At 40.8% G+C, this 23,666-nt stretch overlaps 1 protein-coding gene across 4 annotated transcripts in view; it reads left to right on the top strand.

The window, feature by feature from the left end:
- The window catches only part of LOC139669006 (SAM and SH3 domain-containing protein 1-like), a 566,693-nt gene that overhangs the window by 394,713 nt on the left and 148,314 nt on the right, over positions 1-23,666 (top strand). The window lies entirely within an intron of this gene.

The raw sequence follows: 23,666 nt of genomic DNA, 5'->3' as shown, positions 1-23,666 counted from the left end.
TTCCTTCCCAAGGGTCCGTACTATTATCACTGAATCCCCAGAGGTAGCAGCTTAGGTTGCGGCAGGAAAACAGCCTGGAGAGCACCACCCACATGACATCCAAAGGCATCGAATTCATGGCACCATAAATCCAGAGTAAGAACTCAATAATAATTGCGGCTATTTGAGTTTTGCTCATTGATTTGTTGATAAGACTTAAACCTGCCGCTCCTTTTGGCATGAATTTGTACCAACAAAAAGCCAATGTATTATACAGGATGGTCCTGATGAACTCTAAGCTCAAGACCCACATGGTGCCACAAAATAGCAGTTATCCTTCTTTGTTTACAAGCCCCACACGTTGGGCGCCAAGAAATGTCTCGGTTTGAGGGGAAAAACCAAAATGTTTTACCCACAAGCAGGGGAGGGGCCTCCTCCTCAATAATCACACCACTCTTTATCAAATTTAAGAAAAGGAATTTTAATACAAGAAGGATAACTGCTATATATATATATATATATATATATGTAAACAGACTAGTGCAACCCACTTCCCCAACACCATAAGAGGAAAAAAAAAAAAAACAACAACAACAAAACCCAGCAGGTTTTCCTCCGGGAGAAAAGGTTATACTTAAGTGTCCTTGTCACAACCCGGCTGGCTGCAGAGTGAGTTTCAGTCCCTCTCCAGCGAAACAGACGAGCAGTGGGCTTTCAGATGGACTCAGTCTCTTTCCCCTGTGTTCCCCGTCCAAGAAGCAGAGAGGTACGAGCAACCAGCAGCAAATCCAAGGCAGGTAGCAGCACGGCAGGAAAAAAGTAATCCGAAGTAGGCAGCGGCAAGACAGCCAGGGAAAACCCCAGCAGTAACCAGCAGGGCAGCCTGCCTCCTTGGAGCCCCCACTCCCCCGTTCCGCCGAGCCAAGACTGAGGAGAATATCCAAAAAAAAACCAAAAGAGACAAACCTGCCCCCACCCCAGCGATCACAGTTAACTACTTCTTTTTGTCAACCGCTGGCCTGGGCAGTTAAGTGGCAGGGGAGAGAATTTACATAATAATCCCAAACTACAACACATGTATACATATGTATATGCACACACATGCACAAACCCATACACACCCTCAGTCATTGATATAAATAAAATTTGTGATGGTTGCTTGACTCCTTTACCTAAGTATGTTTTCAGGTATAACATATGGTTCTGGGGAGCACAATAGCATCACCATGCTGGCTGAGATCTCTGAGCAGTTGTAATCCTCTGCTAAAGCAAATGTGCTCTTTGTCCTGATGAGGTGCTCTTTTTCATTTACATCAGCCCCTTTGCAGTTCTGCATCCTTCAGGCTGAGGTCCTAGAAGGGCAAAGGAAGAAGGATGGCTTCAGGACAGGCTATGGCTCATTTGAAGTTGGCTTCTGAATGTCCAGGTGTTATCTCAGTAGAAATGTAACCCATTCTAGTATCCATGTCTGCATGTCTGCCACTATAGATCCCATTACTCATGAGGTGCCTGCAAATTTTGTGTATATTTACTATAAAAGCGAGAGATGCTTTAAAAAAATAGGAATGTGGCTTGCTTGTGTAATCTGTATAGTGAAGTAAGTGAACAGGAGCACTAATGAGCAAAGTGTAAAGCAAGGCTTGGAAAACATGCAAATAGAATGAATAGTATGTCAGATTTTAAATCGGACAAAGAAGAGGGAACAAAGATGTGAAGAGTTTGCTCTCATGCTGATATTGTTACTGTGCTTGATGAAAAGAGGGAACTGTTCTGAAATGCTGAAGCAGTCCAGACCCAAATGCACTAATTCCACATTCAAAGACAATGTTATTGTTTGGATTTGTTTTTTGTAACCCACCTGCACGCCAGTTGTAAATCTTTGCATTCTTCAAAGTTGCTGCTTCTCTCACTGGCAGTGCCATGGAGAAGCAGAAGGCTGTGCTTGGGTTCACTGAGCTGGAACAGCATATTGATATAAACAGACCTGGGACCTGCTGAAAGAGATGCCTGCTTGGCAATAACACCATCTCGAGTTCAGATGGGATGTGCATCTGTGCCTCATTGATAATGTAATAACCTTCATTACCTTTTTGGCTGAGAGCACCTGTGCACGGCCTGAGATGTCAGCCCAGGGCAACCATTTTGAGGGAGGTGATATTAACAGCTCTCATTAAAACTGATGACTAGAGCAGTGCCCAATAGCACTGCTATACTAAAGCGTCCATCAGTATTTCTATTATAGAGCTCTATTTTCAGGAGTTAATAACTTGGCCATAAAAGTTTGCCTACCTCTGAGCTGAAACTTGAATACAAAATATCAGACTGGAGTTTCTCCAAAGAAATGTAACTCTACCAATCTAACTTTTTTTTTTCTGAGTCTGCTTGTGCTTTGCTGCCAGTACAAGGGCATTTATCAGGCAATTGTAAGATGCCAAAAAAGTCATCTGTCTTCCTGGGCTGGAAAGTGAGAGCTGAAAATGCCTGAAAAGTCTTGGGAGTCCATTGGAGGAGGCATCTTCCATCTGCCCTGAGAGGAACTGAAGCAGGGTATTACCTAACCTCTAACATTAGACACTGTGCTAAAGTATAGTAATATGATTATTTTATTATTACTTGAACTCTGGCTTTTTTTTTTTTACCTCAGTTGCATATATAGACTCTATAGTAGTTTTACCTGTTCGGATAATTATTGTCTCAGTAATAATGAAGGAATAATTATTTCAGATAAAATATTCCTGATTAAATTTCTGCAGGTAGACATTCTTATTTCAAAATAAGAATACCATTGTCATACTAGGTTTTCATACTTTGGAGAGTGCATTTAAGCAATATCCAAAAGTTAGACAGTCTGATTTTGAAATATAAATTTTTCTACTGAGCTATTCCTGAATCATGTTCAATTTAAATATATTTGCCAGGGGGGACAGGCCCTAAAAGACACTTAGATTCATCTAAACATGTAAAGCTAATGCATAAATACAGACCTTGAAAATGTCATCTTTCCCATGCTTAACTTTACTGGCAAGTAACATTAATGTGTTTCAAGGGATTAAATCACAATATTTAATTATACAATTCCTTACAGACACAAAATGACCCGCTAAATCAGTGGAGACCACGAGACTGCAAATATGTGTCAGCAAAGAAGAATGTGGATAAACAGCAATTATGACACAAATCTGACAAGTCAAATATCCAGCTGAGCACGAGAAGTTTATATTTTGGCATCTGGCTCTTTGCCAACATGAATGTTTCATACTTGACACCTTACACGGACAGTGTGTACTTTTGAGAATATTCTTACACAATTATGTACATCTTGGCGAGCCAATGTCCCCCTTAGGAAAAGGAGGGGGTGGGAGAGAGAGACAAATAACGGGAACATTAATGATGCCTCTTATTAGTCATAAATTATATAATCACATAATAATTTAGGTTTATGGAAACCATTTAGTCCCAACTGCCTGCTTGAAGCAGGACTACCTTCAAAGGTGGATCAGGTCCCGTGCGCTTTTGACTGTCTTCAGGCACACTGATTTCTGCCAATCCCTGGGCGCCTCTTTCACTGCTGGACCACTCTCACAATTTTGTCTTTGTGTCCAGTCAGTTTTTCTTGTTGTAATCTATGACTACTGGCTCTTGTCCTGTTGTCATTCATCTCTGAAAAAGGTTTGTCTCTGTTTTCTCTATGATCCCGCTTTAGGAAGGTGAAGACTGCTTAGATTGCACTTCTGCCTTCTTTTGTCCAGGGTAAGAAAATATGGCAGCATTAAGCTTGAGCCCAGCCTCTGCTGCATTTCTAATTCCTTTATGAGCATTCCTCTTGTGATGTGTGGCCAAACTGGCCACAGTGTTTTGGATGTGACTTCAGGTGCTAGAGAAAAGAGAAAAAACTGCTCTCTAGACCTGCTGGCTATTACCTTGCTCATGCAACCTGGTGCAAGAGTGCATTGCTGGCCCACATTCCACTTGATGCTCAACAGGAGCCCACAGTGCTTTTCTGCAGGGCTGCTAGTTGGGCAGGTCAGGCTATACCAGTGTCACCTTTGGCTTCTCAGTATATTGATGGGTGATATTTTAATTTTTGGGCTTTGGAGTTCTTTTTTAAAAAAAGTAAAAATTCTGTGATTCCCATGCACTTTTATTTAGAAAGCAATGCAGATGGAGCAGTTCATCCTGAGTGCAATCACACAGCACCTTCAGGGTGGACAAGGGATTAGACCCAGCCAGCATGGGTTTAGGAGGGGCAGGTCCTGTCTGACCAACCTGAACTCTTTTTACGATCAGGTGACCCACCTGGTGGATGAGGGGAAGGCTGTGGATGTGGTCTATCTGGACTTCAGCAAGGCCTTTGACACTGTCTCCCATAATATACTCCTGGAAAAGCTGGTAGCCCATGGCCTGGACAAGTGTATCCTCTCCTGGATTAGGAGCTGGCTGGACGGTCGGGCCCAGAGAGTGCTGGTGAACGGAGCTGCATCCAGCTGGCAGCCAGTCACCAGTGGTGTTCCCCAGGGGTCTGTGTTGGGTCCAGTCCTGTTTAACATCTTTATTGATGATTTAGATGAGGGGATTGAGTCCATCATCAGCAAATTTGCTGATGACACCAATCTGGGAGGGAGTGTCGACCTGCTGGAAGGCAGGAGGGCTCTGCAGAGGGATCTGGATAGACTTGAGAGATGGGCTGATTCCAATGGGATGAAGTTCAATAAGGCCAAGTGCTGGGTCCTGCACTTTGGCCACAACAACCCCCTGCAGCGCTACAGGCTGGGCACAGAGTGGCTGGAGAGCAGCCAGGCAGAAAGGGACCTTGGAGTACTAATTGACAGGAAGCTCAACATGAGTCAACAGTGTGCCCAGGTGGCCAAGAAGGCCAAAGGGATCCTGTCCTGTATCAAAAATAGCGTGGCCAGCAGGACCAGGGAAGTGATCCTTCCCCTGTACTCTGCATTGGTGAGGCCACACCTTGAGTACTGTGTTCAGTTCTGGGGCCCTCAGTTCAGAAAGGATATTGAGGTGCTGGAGTGAGCCCTGAGAAGAGCAACAAGGCTGGTGAAGGGACTGGAGCACAAGCCCTGTGAGAGTCTGAGGGAGCTGGGGTTGTTTAGCCTGGAGAAGAGGAGGCTCAGAGGTGACTTCATCACTGTCTAGAACTACCTGAAGGGAAGTTCTAGCCAGGTGGGGGCTGGTCTCTTCTCCCAGGCACTCAGCAATAGGACAAGGGGGCATGGGCTTAAGCTCTGCCAGGGGAAATTTAAGTTGGATATCAGAAAAATATTCTTTCCAGAGAGAGTAATCAGGGCTGCCCAGAGAGGTGGTGGATTCACCATCCCTAGAGATTTTTAAACGCAGATTGGATGTGGTGCTGAGTGCCATGATCTAGTAAATGGACTAGAGTTGGACCAAGGGTTGGGCTTTTCCAGCCCAATCGGTTCTATGATTCTGTGATTCTATTCTATGTGAGGACAGATGGAAAATTATTTCCTTTAGTCTGTGAAATTAAGGCAATCAGTGAAAGAAGGTAACCTCACCTGTGAGTCATATTCATTCTATAACTGCTTAACACATGTGTATAAAGTTTCATCATCTATAAAATCTGTTTTTTATACAAATGGGTAAAACAGGCTGAACATCCTTTCCATGGATGCTACCTAAAGCACAAGGCTATGATAACTAAGCATTCCTCCAAATACTTCAGCAAGGTGGGGGGATAAACATTACAGCCACTGGAGAAGGGATAGGAAAAGTGAGACAATGGCTCGGCTTTTTCCAGAGATCCATGCAGCGAGTCATTAAGAAAAGCAATCCTTCTTCTTAGTGATGCAGCCATCTGTCACCTAAGCTATTCTATGTGTGTATCTTAAATCTAGTATCTCTACATTTTTAGTAAAAATCATTTGAAAATGGTTTGAGGAATGCATTAGTTCTCCGCATATTCAAGTTACAAATTAAACAAGTTGTTCCTATTTTTGCCTTAAAAAACCCAAACACTTACAAGAGGATAAATAACCTATAAATACCTATAAATCTTCATAAAATCAAAAAATGTTTTCCATTTTCACAAATTAAAGTAGGATTTAGCTGTTAATGTTAGAATGACTAGATTCTGGAGAAATCAATCTAAATAATGCCTTTCTGATCAGTCCTTCCCAGAGCAAATAAACTGTGCTCAGTGTAGTGGGTGGTTTAGATTAACTCACTTGGAGTCCAGCAGCCAAACCAGAGAGGTGGGGAAGCAGATCAGTTGCTTGGCAGTCCTCTGCTGCTGAATGCGGCCAACAAGCTGTTCATGATGGCAACAGATGTTCCTGCCTTTCCCTTATGCCAAAGTTCACCGTATGGACTTAGTTCATGGGCAATTCTTCACAGCTGCAAATTCCAGTGCAGGCAAAAGCATTTCAAAGCAGAAAAATTGGATGCTGGGGCATCCAGACCTGGCGGTAGTTGGCATTTTCAGATAGGTGAGTGTTAGAATAACACTAATTAGAATGTAGAAATGTGAATATAGGCATTGCTTTCCTTTCCAGACTTTGTCCCAGTGCTATTCTCTTTTGTTTCAGTGCATAACCACTGAGGTTTTCATGGCTGGACCCCACTAAAATCTGCACTCCACAAAGTCCTTGTTTCTTTTGATGTAGGCCATGAGAGTTTGGGGACAGGGTTTCTCAAGGCCATGATTCAGCCCTGTGCAAATGCTGGCATGGATTTGCAAAACCCAAAAATAATATTAAAAGATTTATTTTTTAAATTTATACCTCTTTTATCCAAAGAAATCCTGGTTTTGGTAAGGAAGGACTTCACAAGCAACAAATTTAAGATTAAGGCCAGCTCTGGTGCAGAGGAGATTATCTCAAAACAAACTTTATCACGTGTATCAGTAGGATACAAGTGCAAATTCCTCTCTGGAAGCTCTGCATCCCCTCTGAGCCTGTGAAAGGCGAACATGTCTTGAAGCCATAGGGAGAGCGTATGTGTAGCCTGCTCCTGCCTGCCATGGGGAGCAAGCAAAGCTGTGCGGGCTGGGAGCAGAGCTCCACCTGGGAAGACATGACTCAGGCTGTGGGGCTAGAGCCTGCACTCCAGGGGAATGGGGCTCCAAAAATCACAGTGTTAAGTAAAGAGATCATAATTCCTTTTAATTTGGGTGGTTAGGAGTGTATTGGTATTTTTTAAAGAAATTTTTTTAACAAAGGGATTAGATGGCCCATAGCTCATAATTCTAAAGAAAATAGGTATTTTTTTCTATTGATGATGTAACCTTGCTTTAATAAATATGTTAATTGTTTCATGTTTAAACAGAGAAAATCAAATGGCTAGTTTTATAATGCAGGTTTTTTACATATTAGGGGAAGAGGAATGGACCAATCTTAAATTTTATATTCCTTTTTGTGTGACTTTTTCAGTGTATACAAGTTGTTAATGATTTGTCTATTTTGCTTCTAAAAGTCAGAAAATATCATGCAACATTTCCGAAATTCTGATAAATTTTCACTTTTTTTTTCTTCCCCACATATTTAATCATGAGACATCCTACTAATCCTATAGAGAAAAAAGGCAGGAAGCATACATGGATGCTCCCGTGGAAATATGATGACATTATATCTATTACTGCAAGGACATTTTAAAATATGACACTTTTCAGTTTTCATAAATGGGAATTTTGGAGTCCCATTTGGGACTTTTGGTTTTTATTCAGGTTAGAGAGAAACCTTGGAGTAGTTACACTATTGAACAGGATTCCAATGCCTTTGGAGCTCCATTCCTGATTTTCAAAACTGAAACAGTGTTTAAATCCATTTGGAAAATAGGACTTGGGTTGCAAGACCATATAACAGCTTCTGGAATGTGTTGCCTTTCGACTACACTACAACATAATCACAGGATCTGGTTATAACACGTTTAAAATGTACAATGTGTCTGGCACTTAATGGCAGTGCTTAATGTGTTGTTTATTTTTTTAAGAAGATACTTTGCAAACCCCATCTTTTTTCTTTAAAAATGGTTAGTTATGTAAGCCTTAATTTTTCCACATGCTTACTGACAGTTTGACAGAATCATAAGTAAGCCTTGCAAGGGATTCAATTCCTCTGTTTTATGCACCATGCTAAGAGTGATTTGATTATCTCTGTGGCTGAAAAAAAATAGTCTGCATCTGTCCTGAATTGAAAACAGATTACATTAAAAAGCATTACATCAAAATCACTGATATGCTAGAAATTAGTCAGCTGGGAAGTACATTTTCAAATAAAATACGATGGAATTACAAGCAATTAACTTCTTCTTTTGAGTAACAGAGGTATACAAGATAAACATTCTGTTCTTTAAAAATACCACATTGTTAGCTGGAGAGTAAGACAGAAATAACACATGCTAAAGAGCGGACTACACAGGTAACAAGGAAATATGTGCTGCACAGCATCAGGGACTTCTGCTTCAGCCTCACCTGTGTAAGCAATAGATGTTCAGTCAGTTAAATGGCCATCACTACTTCCTCTTCCAGCTGAAAATATGGCCCAGCAGTTCTAATCATGCTGGTGCCTCGATAGCATCATATCAGGCTCTAAACTGTGTTTTAAATTTGCCTCATACTGTGCAAGAGACTGCAACTCTGCAGAGCTCTGTAATTAATGTAGTACAATTCTTACACAGAATCAAGCTGGATTTGGTACGAACCAAAAAATTGCTTACATCAAGAGTATTTTTACCTCTCTCAGATAAGGAGAACATAGGAGTTAGAACAGCTTCTTAGTAACCACCAAGTAAGTTTTAACATCCCATAGAAAGAAAGGTTTTTCGTAGCCCTTTCTCATTTTAAACACTTGTGTGATTGATCTAATTTTCTTCATGAAAGGAAGCCTCATTTTAGCAAATCAATATGCAGTATCTCAGTACCTCAAAATTTTAGCAGAGCAAAATGTTAAAACAGTAAATGATTACTCCTGTAATCATTATCCAAGGAGGATATATTTAAGGACCAGCTTATGCCAGCAGTGACAGAGAAAGCACAGGGATTTTTGCTGTAGCTAGTCATTTACTTTGAAGCTGCCCTTGACAGTTTCACCTTCCTTAAAAAAGTCAAAGAAAAGAGTTACACTGCTTTGCTATTTTAATTCATTGTTTTGGCATTTTCATGTAAAATGAAGTCTCTTCTTCACATCTAGGACAACAATGACAAAAACTAAAATTGAATCATCTAGATATATGTTGAGTTCAAGAAAATGGTTAGCAGAGATGGGACAACCACTTTGTTGATTACTTTTGAATGACCTGCTTGGGATGGGACAAGATCGTGGGAGGTAATAAGTCTAATTTTTAAGGAAATGAGACCGTGAATCAAAGATTGACTCCCTGCAGGAGGTATGAGCTACATCCACTGACTAAAACCACATGAAGGGTAGGGAGCCAAAGAGCTGACAAAAGTAGAAAAAAGGATTTTTGTTGATTCATTATAAGAGAAATAATGAAAGCTAAAAAGTTTTTGGAAAGCTGGGGCAAAAGTCACAGGGAAACTTTCTTCCTGTCTTTCAGAGCTGTTGGAAAAATGGGAGCAAAATCTGATCTAGTCTGCTACCACTTTCTTTTTTTCTAAGTCCATTGATCATAAATATTGTGATGGTGTTAAGAGAATTTATGTTGCACGAGATTCTTGTAACTGAAGTAACAGTGTTTTGGCCAGGAGGTGATGTGTTCTTTAGAGGATCCAAAATTTTGTTTTGTTTTGAGAACCTGCCAGCATCCCGTAAATGATGTCAGATTTTTGTGTATGCCAGAAATTACTGCAGACTACCATGAGACTATCTTGGCTTTAGAAACAGCCAGATTTTTTATTTTGTTTTTTGGGGTTTTTTTGGTGGCTTATTTATCTTCACCTAACACTGGAGTATCAAAAATGTTGATTGATAGAATTATTAGATTACCAGTATATCAAACCATTTGAATAAAGGGTTGTCGAGGGTCAGTTAAGGAACCAGCCTGATAGATAGCTCTTCTATCTCTGAAAATCCATATCAACAGGAATGGAAAGTTAGGTTTTGATGGCTGTATTCCTTGAATTAATTTTTCATCAAGTTAAAGAGACGTTCCTTGTTTTTGACCCACTGGCACTACTGCTGACAGTCTCATGGTGGCAGAGGAGCATGAAGGCCAGAGACTGTTGTCTTTGGGGTGAGACAGAGATGTGCTGTTTTTGCTCAGATAAGTCTTTTTGCATTACTTATGTAAAAGGAAGAAAACTGCTACTTGAATGCTTTACCACTGCACAAGCTGGGTTTTTAAGGAAAATGTACTACACTGTTATAATTAATTTAGGCTTGTGTGTGTGCCATTATAGATGAAACATGACAACAGTTATGAGAAATTAAAAATAACCTCTTTACATTTAATTTGTCTTCTCTGTAGTTACCTTATTTGTGTGTACATAGGATTACCTTGTATTCATAGAATTTGAGTTAAAAATGTTTGCAAAATCCTCAAAATTTCACAAGTTACTCCTGGCCTCTCATGCTTTGCAGATCAGCATTAGGCATTAGTCACTATTCTATAATTAGAGAGCTAGAGAAATAGTCAGCAGAAAAATAGCCAAAAGTGTAAGTATTGTTTTACTAAATTATTCAAGTACAAGTTATTAACTTGAAATATGTTTTCTCTAACATACCAAAGGAAGTTGCCATATAGATTAGGGGAGGAACAAAGAACAATGCAGTGCTGTGGCTCTTGTGCCATCTCAAGAACTACTATAAGATCTGTAAGATCAGGGAAGGGCACTGTCTCCTTACTTTCTCCCTAAGAAATCTACATTTGTCATCTGTTAGATTAGGTAATGAAGGTTTTGTGTGGAAAAATACATCAACTTATACATAAATTTTTCTTAGTGGTAGTGAGCTGGCTGAATGAGCCCTGCCCAGGGCACAGTGGTGAGTGGCCTACTGCAAGCCCTGATAAATCTGCCATGAGAAATTCACAAGCTGATTGGCTCAGAATGTAACACCACATACTCCAGTGAGTCTTATTTCCTATTCTAACATAACTAGAGTCCAAATTTGTGGGATACAGCATTCAAGGATGAGTTTCATTGCAATAACATGAATAGATGAATTGAGATGACCCACATTTTTATCCTTAAATACATATGTAATTTTCCTGTTGGACTGACACCATAGCACTTTCCAGCATCTTGTCAGAACAAGGCATTGGTTTATTAATCATAAAAAAATGCATATGTCTACACTACACTTGTAATCATACCATTATATCCAGCTGTAAGACTACTGGTTTTGTCCACCACTATGGGGCTTTTATTTCTTATTTGATTAGTTGGCTGGTTGAAGGAATTTCTGTTTCGTGCATGTTGAACCACCATTAGAGTGGCTGAGGAATACCCCTGATGTTTAACTCTGTAGCCACCTTCAGTGGTGGGTCCTGTCCACAGTCAAAGGTACATTGCCAGTACTACCATGCATTCTTTCAACTTTTCAAAAAGTTGATATTCAATAAAGAGTAGCCTTTTAGTTCGATAATAAAGTAGACCATGACTTTTAGTTAACCATATCACCAAAACTTTTTATATCCTGTACATCAATGCATATCCCTATGTAGAATACTGATTTTATTGAATTTTTTTCTGGAAAAAAAAGTCCTCCTTTTCAATGGGAAACATTTATTTTATTCCAAGACAAATGGTCGGTGCACTTATTTTTTCATGTGTTAACTTCAGAAATAGATATTTATTTTATTATAATTTTGGAGGATTTTTATCATCTCAGCATTTCTAAAGGGAAAGAGGTGATGTGTATTGATTAATACTATGTATTTTTATTAGTTAGCAGCAATGCCAAATGATTTGAAAGTACATTAGTACCTTAGAGATAGCTATTGGAAAGCTTTTCTTCCTTTATTCATTTATAGACTGCATGACAAGGACAAATAAATGTCAAGAACATAAGTGTAAATTATGCATTCTATTGTATTCTGAAATGTTTTAAGAGTCTTGTAATTTCAATCTCTGCTTGCTTAGCAATATACCAATTTTTTAAAATTCAGAATATATGTACATTTAGACGTGCATGTAGAAGATAAGTCACATTTACTCTATTGCCATTTTATTGTGAGCATCATTGCAATTACTGCTTTGAGAAAACCAAAACTTCTCTGGTCTGCAAGAGATGTAATCTTTTCAGACTGTCAAACTGAAGGCGAATTTAAATTTGAGAGCTTTCAAAGGAATTAGTAGTGACATTTTAAAATTTGTGACAGAAAGACAGATAATAAAGTGCTGTCTAAAGGGAAGGCACCGAAATGAGGTGCTATGTTTGAGTTTTCACAGCCTGTGCAATGCCTGCCCCCTCTTAGGAGGGTCCAATGCAGCGTTAAGAACGTGAGATCACTTCAGGCGATTCTCTGTCTTCCTTAGAGTAAAATTCAACCTGAACTACACGATTTGCAAATTTGCAATTTACCAAAATAGTCTGTAAACTCTTCTCTTTCCTAATCTGACCTGAATTCTCACCTCTCTGTCATTCACCTTAATCACATTAGACACCTGATAGCAGTTAACATTGTTAGTGAAACAGAAACAACAAAATCTTTACAGGCCTTTATGGTCCCTGTAGTGCACGTTTGCTTTAGATTCTCCTGAAGTGTGGATCAAAGCATTTTCTGATCCTTATGGTTAATCTACTGTTCTTTCTTGTTAGGCCTCCAAACACAGGAAGTTTGCAGCTCAGGTTGCACATTGAGTCAAGTTTAAGATATATAAGTACAGGGAAGGTATTTGCCCAGTCTTAAGCCAGACTCCATGGAGTAACATATTTTGACTGATGTATCTCTGAGTCTTGCTTTAAAAAATACAGCTTTTCACTTTCACCTGCAGCATTATTTACTGCTGTTCATCACATGTCAAAGTTCACCTGTTTAAAATCATTTTATAAAAGTATTCTGTAAGGAATCCAGGGAAAAAAACTTTTTTTTTTAAATGGCTGATACTTCTGTTTATTCTTTGGGTACTGGAAATTACATCCCTAAGGAAAAAAATCCCCTTTGGAACAGTTGTTCCTACCTGTTTTGTAAAAATGCAGTAGACTAACTTGGCTACTGCAGTAGTTTCCTAAGCCAGCAGATCTTCTGTCAGTCATGTAAGGTTGTGCAAACACTCAGAGCACACCTCACTGGAGAAGCACTGCCCCACACTGTCAGGAAAATATTGCTGAATTCTGTTATATGAAAAGTTAAGTGTTCTTTGTGCATGAAGACCTTTTTGCAAATGTTTTCCATTATCCAAACTTTGGCCCAGATCCACTGACAAGAGCAACAGTGGGAGTGTAGAACAAGTGATGAATATTGTTGTCTCTTTTTATTTTATTGCATTTCTCATTATATTTGGTATTTTTACTAATCTCAAGTTGCTGAATATAGTGACAGCTTTCATTTAAGTAACATAAATGAGAAGTTGCATTTGTGGTAAAATTTAGCCATTGAAGTTGCAAAGACTTCGAAAACATATTGCAAAACTCCAAATAGACAAAGAGCCCTAAAATTTGCCTTTTTTCACAGTTATTTAAGGCACTGTAGGACATTGGGGAGTGCAAGCTACAATATTTGAGAGTGAGATATCCACAGTCTAGGGTATATGCATTATAGACCAGCTGTTCCTTGCTAGTTTCTGAGAGTAGCACATAAAACAGTAGTAGCCAACTCATTGCATCTGTGTAACAACTCTTTTGCTGAGTAAGATGAGAATAAATGAAGTCTCTGAGGGACCAGGCACATGCATATAACATCAAATTCATGTTAAAAGTGATATGCAATATCCTCCTGCTCTTTTAAAATAACTTTGAAATCCAGAAGGTGGTGATGTTTTCAGAAATTGAAGAATTAAAACTTTTAAATACTAAGATGGTTAGATTTAATTGGGAAGATAATGCAGTTGATCATATCTGTTTGCTAGGGCCGAAACAAGAGTGATAATCTTAAAATGCAGGCTCAGTGCAGTGAGTGTTGTGGGTAAGCAAGGCAATTACCAAAATCCAGCTGAATCCTTCATGAAACGGAGCTGTGAACCGACACAGGAATTGCGGGCCAGCAGCAGGGAGCAGGAATCCCCCGGGTAGCGCTATTCCTCTGTCCCAGTTCTGAACCCGTGCTCCAGGGGGCCCTGCGAGGCCAAAAGTGATCCTCCGTCCGCTCACTCACCATCTGCAAGCCTGTGAAACCCCGCTCTGCAGCCCCGCATTAAGTAAAGTATCTCGGGGCAGCACCTTCTGCCCAGGTTCTGCAGACTTCCAAGGGTCACTGCTTGCTTTTACCTCTGCACTGATCAAGGCTAGTGGGATGCTGCTCTGGCTGGGAATAGTTGCTGTGTTCTGCCTTGGAGGGGATTAGGTTTCAGTGCTGAATGCATAAGTCTGACTTAATCATACATAAATATCAGTTTATATGTCATTTTTAAACTCCTTCATAAGTCCTTAAATGGTACAAAACATCACAGATTGTTGTAGGAATGATAGTTTATTTAGAAGTATTTTATTTCCAAATAAGAAGACAGCCAACGCAAAGAGCAATGAATTCTCTGTGTGCTGTGTTTGATTGTTTCTGGACTAAAAGAAATTAAGTTAAAAATTACCCTACAGGGGCTGGTAGTGCTTGTGATTTATTTGCTGTTTGTGAACTGTGGTAGGAGGAAAGCAAGTTTTTAGTTATATGTTTTATATATATGTTTTAGTTATATAGTTTTATATGATCTTGCAGCTTAACAAGTTTAAAAACAACTGTAGTGCACCTCTTAAGAGGATTCCTGATCTTTCCCACATACAGTTCTGTATCTCTGCTGCTCTCCTCTTGCCACAGTCTTCCACGTCCCACCTGCAAAACTGATACACATTGCAAAGGGTGAGAGCAGCTGATTCAGTTTTAGCTGTAAAACATTTGGACTGTCCAACACCTCTTGCTTCCTTTAAATAAAGTGTGTTTCCCGGTCCCAAATGAACGGAAATTCAGACTTCCACCTTTTCTTTTTGCTGGTTAGGCTTCAGCTGTACTTGGTCATGTGGCTTCTAATACTGTACAAAAAAAGCACCCTGTTCTTTTAACAATTCCTGTCATTGAGACAGGAACTCTTCTTCAAGATGATACTGGGAAGTTTTAACCAGCAATATTCCCTGTGGCAGGAGAAGAGGCTTGAAATAAAACTTCTCAGAACTTGGCTAACCTCAGGAGTCACAGACTTATTTACTAATAAGCCTTAGTTATTTCAAAAAACGGTGACTTAGAAGTTGTATTTTTGAAGTTGAAGGTGAAGAGTTTTTCATTCTTAGGCTGTCTCTCATTTTTCCTTGCACAAGTAGACATATGACAGTTTTCTGAAGTGAGGAGAGGGAATACAGTGAATCAGCCTTGCCTCTTACATATAGTTGGTTTTGTGTACTACAATCAATAGTAACTGTGACAGGTCACAGAAGACTCAACTTCTTCAGCTACCTCTAGATTTATATAAAATGCTTACCTAGTTTTGTCTCATTGATGGCTGAAGTTTAAAAGATATAAAACTGCTTAGTCTTAACAACAATGGTCATTCTTGCTTCAAAGCCCTTCAAAAATACTCATGTGGCAGACTTGAGACACTGCTTAAAGATGCAGTTAGAGACTGTGGTGCTTGTAATCATGGCCTGTTTCCACAGGGCACTATTACCAAGCTTATAAAAACCATGCCCAGCTTTATTTAGTTTTACAAGGCTTTAATTTCATTCTAACAGAACAGCATGAGCCTGTTTCCCCACACACCCCCATAAGACAGAGAGAAAGTTTAAAAAGGGGGCTTAGCTATTACTAATGAATACTTGAACTGCACACACAAATCCCACTTCTCTGGGACATTAGGAGAGTGCTGTGGCTGTGGCACCACATCCAGGAGCAGGACTGTTTAAATTATACCTCTCATAGAGCAGCCTGCATTCCTTCCTCTTTTCCAACCCAGGTTATGCCAAAAGTACTCATGTGGCTTCATGCTATACCTGATCACAAGTGATCTAGCCAGAAAAATAGCCCAGAATTTTTTTTCAGGTTTTTTTTCCTCCCTACCCAGATCAACTCTTGAAACATTTCACCACACAGCTGAGTAAATAGTTGCCTTTGGCAGAGCACTGGGAGGGGAGTGGGGCGGGCACCAGTGTCAAAAGAAGAAGGGGAGCCAGGACTGTGTAAACTATCCCTGCCATTAGAGAAATGCTCCAAGAATCACAGTCCCAGCTGCATGGAGTGCAAAAGAATAGGTCTACATTATCAGCTGCTTTCAGTGTGCATGAAGAACTTATACAAAATTGAGAAGTCATTGCATACAAATATGAGACTCGCCCTGATTGTTTCTTTTGTGCGAGCTGTTCTCAGTGCTATGAACCATGCTGGTTATGGTTGTTCAACATCATGCTGTTGGATACCATCGAGAATTAGCTTTGTGCCTCCTAAAAAGCAACCTCCAGATGTAAATAAAAGTGACCATTGAAATGGGTGGTGCAAGCACTGAGGTCCCACAAACATCCTTCCTACTTACTGAACCATTAAGATCAGCCTGTACAACACCAGATCCAGATCAACTGGCAACACAGATGTGGTCCTGTATCAGACTTGGGCACATGGTTACTCAATTAGCCTGCAAAATAACCTGCAAAACAGCATGGGTTTCAGTCTTCTGTTTAGGCTGGATTGTGAGGACAGACCATTCCTGGTCAGGAGTAATGCCTGCCAGAAGAAAAAATGTTATCCCTCAGAAATACTTTAAAACAAATTAGAACCAGAAATGTAGGTTTGTACAGGTTCAATGGTTTATGTCAGATAACTAGATTTTATTTTACTTGGTATTATGTGCTCTAGAACTAGAGTTAGCACACTGTGTGACAACAACCTGATATTATGCACAAGAGCTTACAACAAGAATGAAAAAAATTAAAAATCATAGAATCTCCCCAGCTACATTCAGTTGGTTAAAATCCAGCTGACAAACTCTAAAACACCAGTAGTTCATGATGTCTAGCATGTTTTCTCTACTCTTTTTACTTCTTTAGACTTACAAAACTGGTCTGAGGCAGCTGAATAAAAAGTACTAAGAACTTATTTTATTTCTGTGGTGGTACTCTTCTACAGAGGGGGAAATGGTTGATTTTGGTAGCTACAGCAACTGAGAAACAGCAGCCCTGTATCTTAATGAGTTGGTGGGATTGCATACTTTTTAGATACCCAAGAAAAAGCTTTTTACATGATGAGTTAAGCTGTTTGCTATTTGAGGTTTTTGAAGATGTCTCTGGAGGTGGTTGTACTGCAATCTGTGTGGACGTATTATTGAATATCTGCCAGGTGTCTGTACCTGAATGAACAGGGTGTTTTGCAGAATCCTTCTGGAAGGAAAACTGGTTACTGAGGTCTGTTTGAACACTTGGGATGATGGCAGAAAGGAACAGACTAAATTTTTATGGAGTACTGTCCTACAGGTCACAGAAATCAATTTGCAAACATTGAAGAAATGTCAGAGAAAAGAGAGACGACAAGGTCCATCCAGCACCAAAAGCATCTGTGAAAAATTACATAGCCCAGATGGCTGAAATGATTTTCACATTCATTGCACATGTAGTCTGGGTTTAGCTATCTCCAGTGCAGTCATTCTCCTGATCTATAGTAGTTATTCCCCCCTCAGTGCATGAGCATGTTTCCCATTCACATAAATAAGACTTATGTCTTTGTATCCAGGGAGCAGGGATTTTATTTGTCTAGTGCTGAAGCAGCTTCTCACAAAACTGTTTTCCTCCCACATTCTCAGTTTTGTTCAGCTCTCTTGACCTGTGTTCTCTTTATTTTGCACTGTTTGGACTTTTATAATTTAGGTAATAAATGTTAGTAAACTATGAAGAAGGTGACATGACTAGAAATGGGGTCCTTAGTAGGTTCAACCACCTCAACCTAAAATATGAGAAGTGGCTAGAGAAAGAGAAAAAATCTGGAAAGTTTTGCAGCATGGAAGTAATTTTATTTTATGTGATGATATCACCACTTTTCCCTTCTCCTTTCCCCTGGTACCTATCAGTGAGAGCCTTGTTCTGCTGTATGTGGGAAAGTTTGCTCTTATTTACAGGGTTTTTGTCAACTGCTTTTAAAATCTCTGTAACAAGGTACTATTCAACCAGTACCAGTGATGACTATGGCTACCACTGCTAAAAGGCTTCTAAGCCATGGAGCATGGGTTTCTTCTGTATATGAGTTTATGTGGTTTAATTAGTGGAGTGTAATACTGATGATCAGGAGACCTCAACCCATATAGACACTGGGTCTCATTTTGACAACTCTCATTCATTGTCGAAGACTGTTGCTGGAAAGGTGGAGGTGACGTTCACTCAACATTAGGTTTGATGTACTAGGGTTTTCTGAAGCAAAGGTTTGTCAAGTTGGAATAGTCAAATTTTGCCATTTGTTCTTTCCCTGTGCAGTTCACTTGGTTATAGCCATGATGTGATGAGGTTAGTTGTGCTTTTCTACCTATGAGCTTCTGGAGTGATGCTTATGTGTCTGCTTCTTGACTGGTCATTATTTCTGGGGGGAAAGGGGAGAAATGGGAGAAGCAGCAACAAGATTTTAATTATTTTTAATGTTATTTTTTAAATTTCTTTTTTCATTTCTCTGCTACTTTTATGGACCAGGCCCTCAACCACTCTAACCTGTGTAACAGAAGCTGTCATACAACTGTCTGATTATGTTAGTTCTCTTTAGCTTTTATATCTCTTCTCTTACAGGCAACAGTTCTCCTAACATGCTCGCTGCCTGGTTAATCAAACAAATTGGCATAGAGCCATCTTGGGAAACTATTGTATAACTAGAGTTATCAGGAAGAAGGCAGGAGATGTTTCAGTAGCAATGTGAGAGAAATGAGCTCCTGGATAGCACTGCATGTGTACTATCATCCACTCATCTGGCTCCTCCATGAGTTGTGGTCGGCTAAAACCACTGGGAAGGGGCTGTACTTGCACTTTCAGTGAGTGCTTTATAGGGTGCTTGGTCACTGTAGCTCTAGAATACTTTGCATCAGGATTTGGGTAGATCCTGCTCTCTTGCATCCTCTGTGCTGATGAAAGTTTTACTTCAACTCCTTGCGGCACTGGACAAGAGTCCTGTTTGCTCGGCCACTCCCTGGGTTATCAGGGGCTGCAGAAAAAGCAGATTAGGGCCATTCACACCGGCAGTTTCCTTAGTGCCTTTGCAAGACTGATAACCTCTGGCGGAGAGGCAATGACGCCAGCAGGCAGCAATCTCTTCCCTGGGGAGAGCTGCCTGCCTTAAAAGTGTGTTTACCCCCACAGGTGTGGCTCCTGGAAGCCCTGTTTCTCCCTGTGGTTTTTGGCGCCTGCAGTAGTCTCCCAGGCTGGGTCATCATGGCTTGTCCGGCTCCAGCCATCCTCCCTAGGGAGCCGCTTCTGGGCAAGATGTTGTGGAAATGTTGCTCAATAGCAGCCTCATCCTTCGTAGATGCCGCTCTGGCGCTGCCAAGGGGGTGCGTGCTGAGCCAGCCCGGCTGTGGCAGATGACAGCCCTCGCCCCTATTTCCTCCGTGCTGCCTGGCAGCCTGTGGGGAAAGGTGTTGGCTTCAGAAAACAAGACGGGCTAGGTGAGGAAACAAGAAGAGGCACGAGAACAGCCGGTTTAATTTCTGAGCCTGAGCACTTGAGTGCTACCAGTCTAAAGGCAGGGCACAGCCTGAACAGCCCGGGATTGGAGGCAGGGGACTGTGCCCACCCCCATGTGCCCCAGCGTGCTGCCACAAGAACGTGCTGCAGCACAACCACAGCCACGCGAGGCAAATGCCTTCGCTGGCCCAGCTGGCTGCGCCTCGCTGAGTCCCTTGCCGCAAAGGCAGCACTAAGTACGGACATGCCCTTAATCTCCTGTCCTCACCTTTGGGGAAGTTACGAAAGCAAAGTCTTACTTCGTTTGAGGATTTATGAACACGGCTGTGAATATATATTAGCTTGCTTGGCCCAGGATATAGTGAGCCACTGAGGAGTGTTTACTGAAGTGTAGCCTGGCATCCTTATCCTTCCTTTGCAGCTGCTATTTACCAGACAGCATTTGTGGTGAATGTAGCTGGCAGGAAACATCGTCTAGGAATGAACTGGATGAGTTAAAGAATTTTTCACACTAACACTGTTGCAGGCATTTGAAAATACTTCACACGAGAGCATATTTTTGTAACACTGAATCAAATTAACATTGCATGAAGCTGGCTCAACTAAGTCAGATTTACCATCAAAATGTTTGGCATTTTTGTTTTGGGTCCCTGCCTTGTTTACAGCTCCTCTGTGTTACGCTGTGTGTTGCAGAGATCATCTCCATCCACTCTATTGACACGTTGTTTCACAAATGTGGCAGCAGCACAGCTCATTCACCAGCACTGGGGTCCTCCCAGGGACAGCGGGGAGGGGGTTGGAACGTGGTGTGAGATTTAGACTTTTTCTTGCTAATTAAAGAAACTGATTATGAAAACGTGCATATTGCTGTCTTAGTCAAAATGGCCTGCTATGATGCTATTTCTTTAAGAAACTCAAGATTGCTTAATTAGAAGGAGAATGTCTTCTTCAAAAATTATCAGAATAAAGTAGCAGGATTGTTTCTTTCATAAGCTGTTCTGAGATTCGGAAATTGCTTTCTCCATTCTGGGATTTAACTTGCCAGTCAGATATAATTATTTCTTTTGTACTGTGGTAACCCATGACTGGAACTTTTTCTTTTTTTTTTCATTATCATTCCAGAAACTGAGAAAACTGCTTAAAAATAGATATAAAAAGAGATCAGAACCCACAAACCCCAGACATCTATTAATATGCATGTCATCCTACCATGTTGATTCTTCCTTTGTAGGTTGTGCAATATATCCCTTCCTTTACCCATTGCCTTTGCTTTCTTATTTATATCCTTGTTTAGATTTCATGTAGGACTGTTATTCTCTATTTTGAGGATAAAGTTTCCTAGCAGATTGTGGCTGCTATAGATGTATGGAAACAAACTGTTTTTGTGGAATTATTTATTTGAATTGGGACTCTCTAAAACCCCTTCCTTGTCATCAATCTAATAGAGATGTTCCAACAGTTTATTAGTCATTACTGGGGTGACATGAAGCAGAGTGTAGTTTTGGAGACGCCTTTCTAGTGAAAGGCACTGAGCTTTAAACCACCTCACAGATGTGCATGGCTGTGCTAGCCATGCCTGACTCCCTTGCATGCTTAATATGCTTTTTGCCTATAAATCCCCATGTGCCATTGAGATACTTGATCTTTGTAGAAGGGCTGGATTTAATGGGAAGCCTGGATGTCCCCGATTTATCTCACAGCTCCCGCCCTCAGTGTTGCTTATGGGGATGGGTGGAGTGCACTGCTCCGACACTGACTTCTGTTGCCACCCTGGTAAAAGCAGCAGAGGGGTAGATCTCCCTGCCCAGCACCCAGAAGCAGACTCAGAGCTGGGGCTTTGTCTCCACAGCTCTGACAGCAGCATGGCCATGAAACAGATGAAGTAAACAAACCAACAATACAGGCATTTTTGTACAGAATAGGTCTATTATTCTTCCTGACAGCATGACTTGGATTTTGAGTTCTCATTCTTTGTATTGTTCCTTATTTAAAAAGAAAGAGAAAGCAGAACAAGGAATAATACAAATGAGAGAGCCTAGGGCTTGTGCTTGCCTATAGGATATTCTTAAGGTCCCATTGGTGCTACAAATTGGAACCATTTTGTAACCTGGTCCCTGAACCCAGCAGTATTTTTAAAGCAGTCAGGCCTTAAAGTCTTGTGTGCTTGCATGATTGATTTACCCAAGACTGTTATGCAGACTAATAACCAAGAGGCCATAACCAGTTCCTTGCCAAGACCGATTCATTGATCAATGTACAGAGTTTTCCTTAGCCGGACAATAGTGCTCGAAGTCATGCAGAGTAGCATGTGTGTATTTACTGCCCTCTGCATTTCAGCCCTAGGTGGGATTTCAGCAGGAGGATGCTGGGTGACTGCAGCAGGGATGCACACTGCTGCTCCTGGGCATGCTAAGCAATGAGCCCTGTTTGCAGCAGGCTACCAGGCTGGGTTCTGCCCTGATCGTCCCCACCAGGCAAGGCCTTCTGGAGAGAGCCCATGGCCAGAAGGCTGCATGAAGCTGTCAGGGCTTTCAGACAGCATTTTGTTGCAAGTCTCACACTCAGTAAGGCTGAAAAAAATTGCATTAAGTAAATTTGGAGCACTTTCTTGTCCTTTGGACTGTAGATCCATACTCTGTGCTGGACAAAGAAAAGCCAAGATGGATTTTGGGAGATAACCTTTTCCTCCTTACTCCGGCAAAGGCTGGCTGTGCCCGAGAAACAGCACTGATGCTTGAGTGCTGAAGCATCAAGGCTGGAGATGTTTCATAGTTGCATCAAAAGAGTATGGAGTTACACACCTGGCTGAGGAAGCCTTCTGGGGCGTTTCCTTTCCTGGGGGAAGTATGGCTGCGGGGAAGCCCTGCCTGTGGGAGAGGTGAGGAAAGTCTGTTGAAACCCTTATGCTCTCCTTACCCTGATTTTTTCAGATCTTGATGTCCATAGCCACAGAAAAGCATTAACAGCATCATTGCTGAAATTGGATGCACCATTATCATTATCATAATCAAATTAGCAATCCTTATCCCACTTCTTGGAAAAGCACATCAGGAATACTTAAGTAGAAAATTGCTCTATATTTAAAAATTGTTAGTTACTGATTGCATGTGAGAGTGATGTAAATTGAGTTGTTCCATGCCATTTCTGTTTTTATCTCTACACTTGTCATTTTCCAGGGGAACACATGGAGTAAATCCTTATTCCACTTTCAAGATTGTGTACAAACTTCAGTTCAACAAGGCAATCTGAAAGATCTTTCATTCTACTAGACGCCATTTCTGTTTACACATCTCTAGCATTTAAACATTGCAGGACTGTTTAAATGCATTTAACATTTAATGCATTTATGTTTATGTTTAAATGCATAAACAATGGATAGTTTTATGTTTAGAGGCATAAACATTGCGTGACCACCTCAGTTCATGGTCTTAAACTTAAATAATTGGGGGTTTTGGTCTGAAGCAAGCAAACAAACTGACAGTGGAGGAATTAAAGGGAATGACAGGGCATCTCTCCTTTATTGACAGGTAATAGATAACAGAATAACTTTTATGGCAGATAAATAAGTGGCTGAGAGTCATATCTATTAATGGCAACTAGCAAACCAGCTTCCCCACTTAGTCTCTTGATACAGTTTGAGAAGCTGATGCCCAGATGCCCAAGAGTGCTGTTGTTTTGCAGCAGGAGGCAGGAAAATGAGGCACAAGAGCCGCAAGAAGAGAGTGCATGAGTGAGGGAGGAGGCATGAGGAACTCTGGTAAGCAAGTCATATGAATTAAAAAATCTTTGTGTGAGAGACATGGAAAAATGAGGAAGAGAGCTCACAAAGGCATCCAGCAAGGGAGGCAAATGGGAGCAGACATAGATCCTGCTACAGGAGGGCATTAAATTGTCCTTATGAGGAGATGTGGAGAGGGAAGATGAGGGAACACAAAAATATGGTACCCAGAACAGGTTGTGACATCCAGTAAGGGTCACGGAATGGAGGCACAATAAGAGAAAAAGTGTCACACATGGGTTAATGCCACATGC

The sequence above is a fragment of the Pithys albifrons genome, chromosome 2 (assembly GCF_047495875.1).
Source record: "Pithys albifrons albifrons isolate INPA30051 chromosome 2, PitAlb_v1, whole genome shotgun sequence".
Classification (NCBI taxonomy): domain Eukaryota; kingdom Metazoa; phylum Chordata; class Aves; order Passeriformes; family Thamnophilidae; genus Pithys; species Pithys albifrons.
The sequence above is the reverse complement of the archived record's forward strand: the minus strand, read 5'-3'. Positions and strand labels throughout refer to the sequence as shown.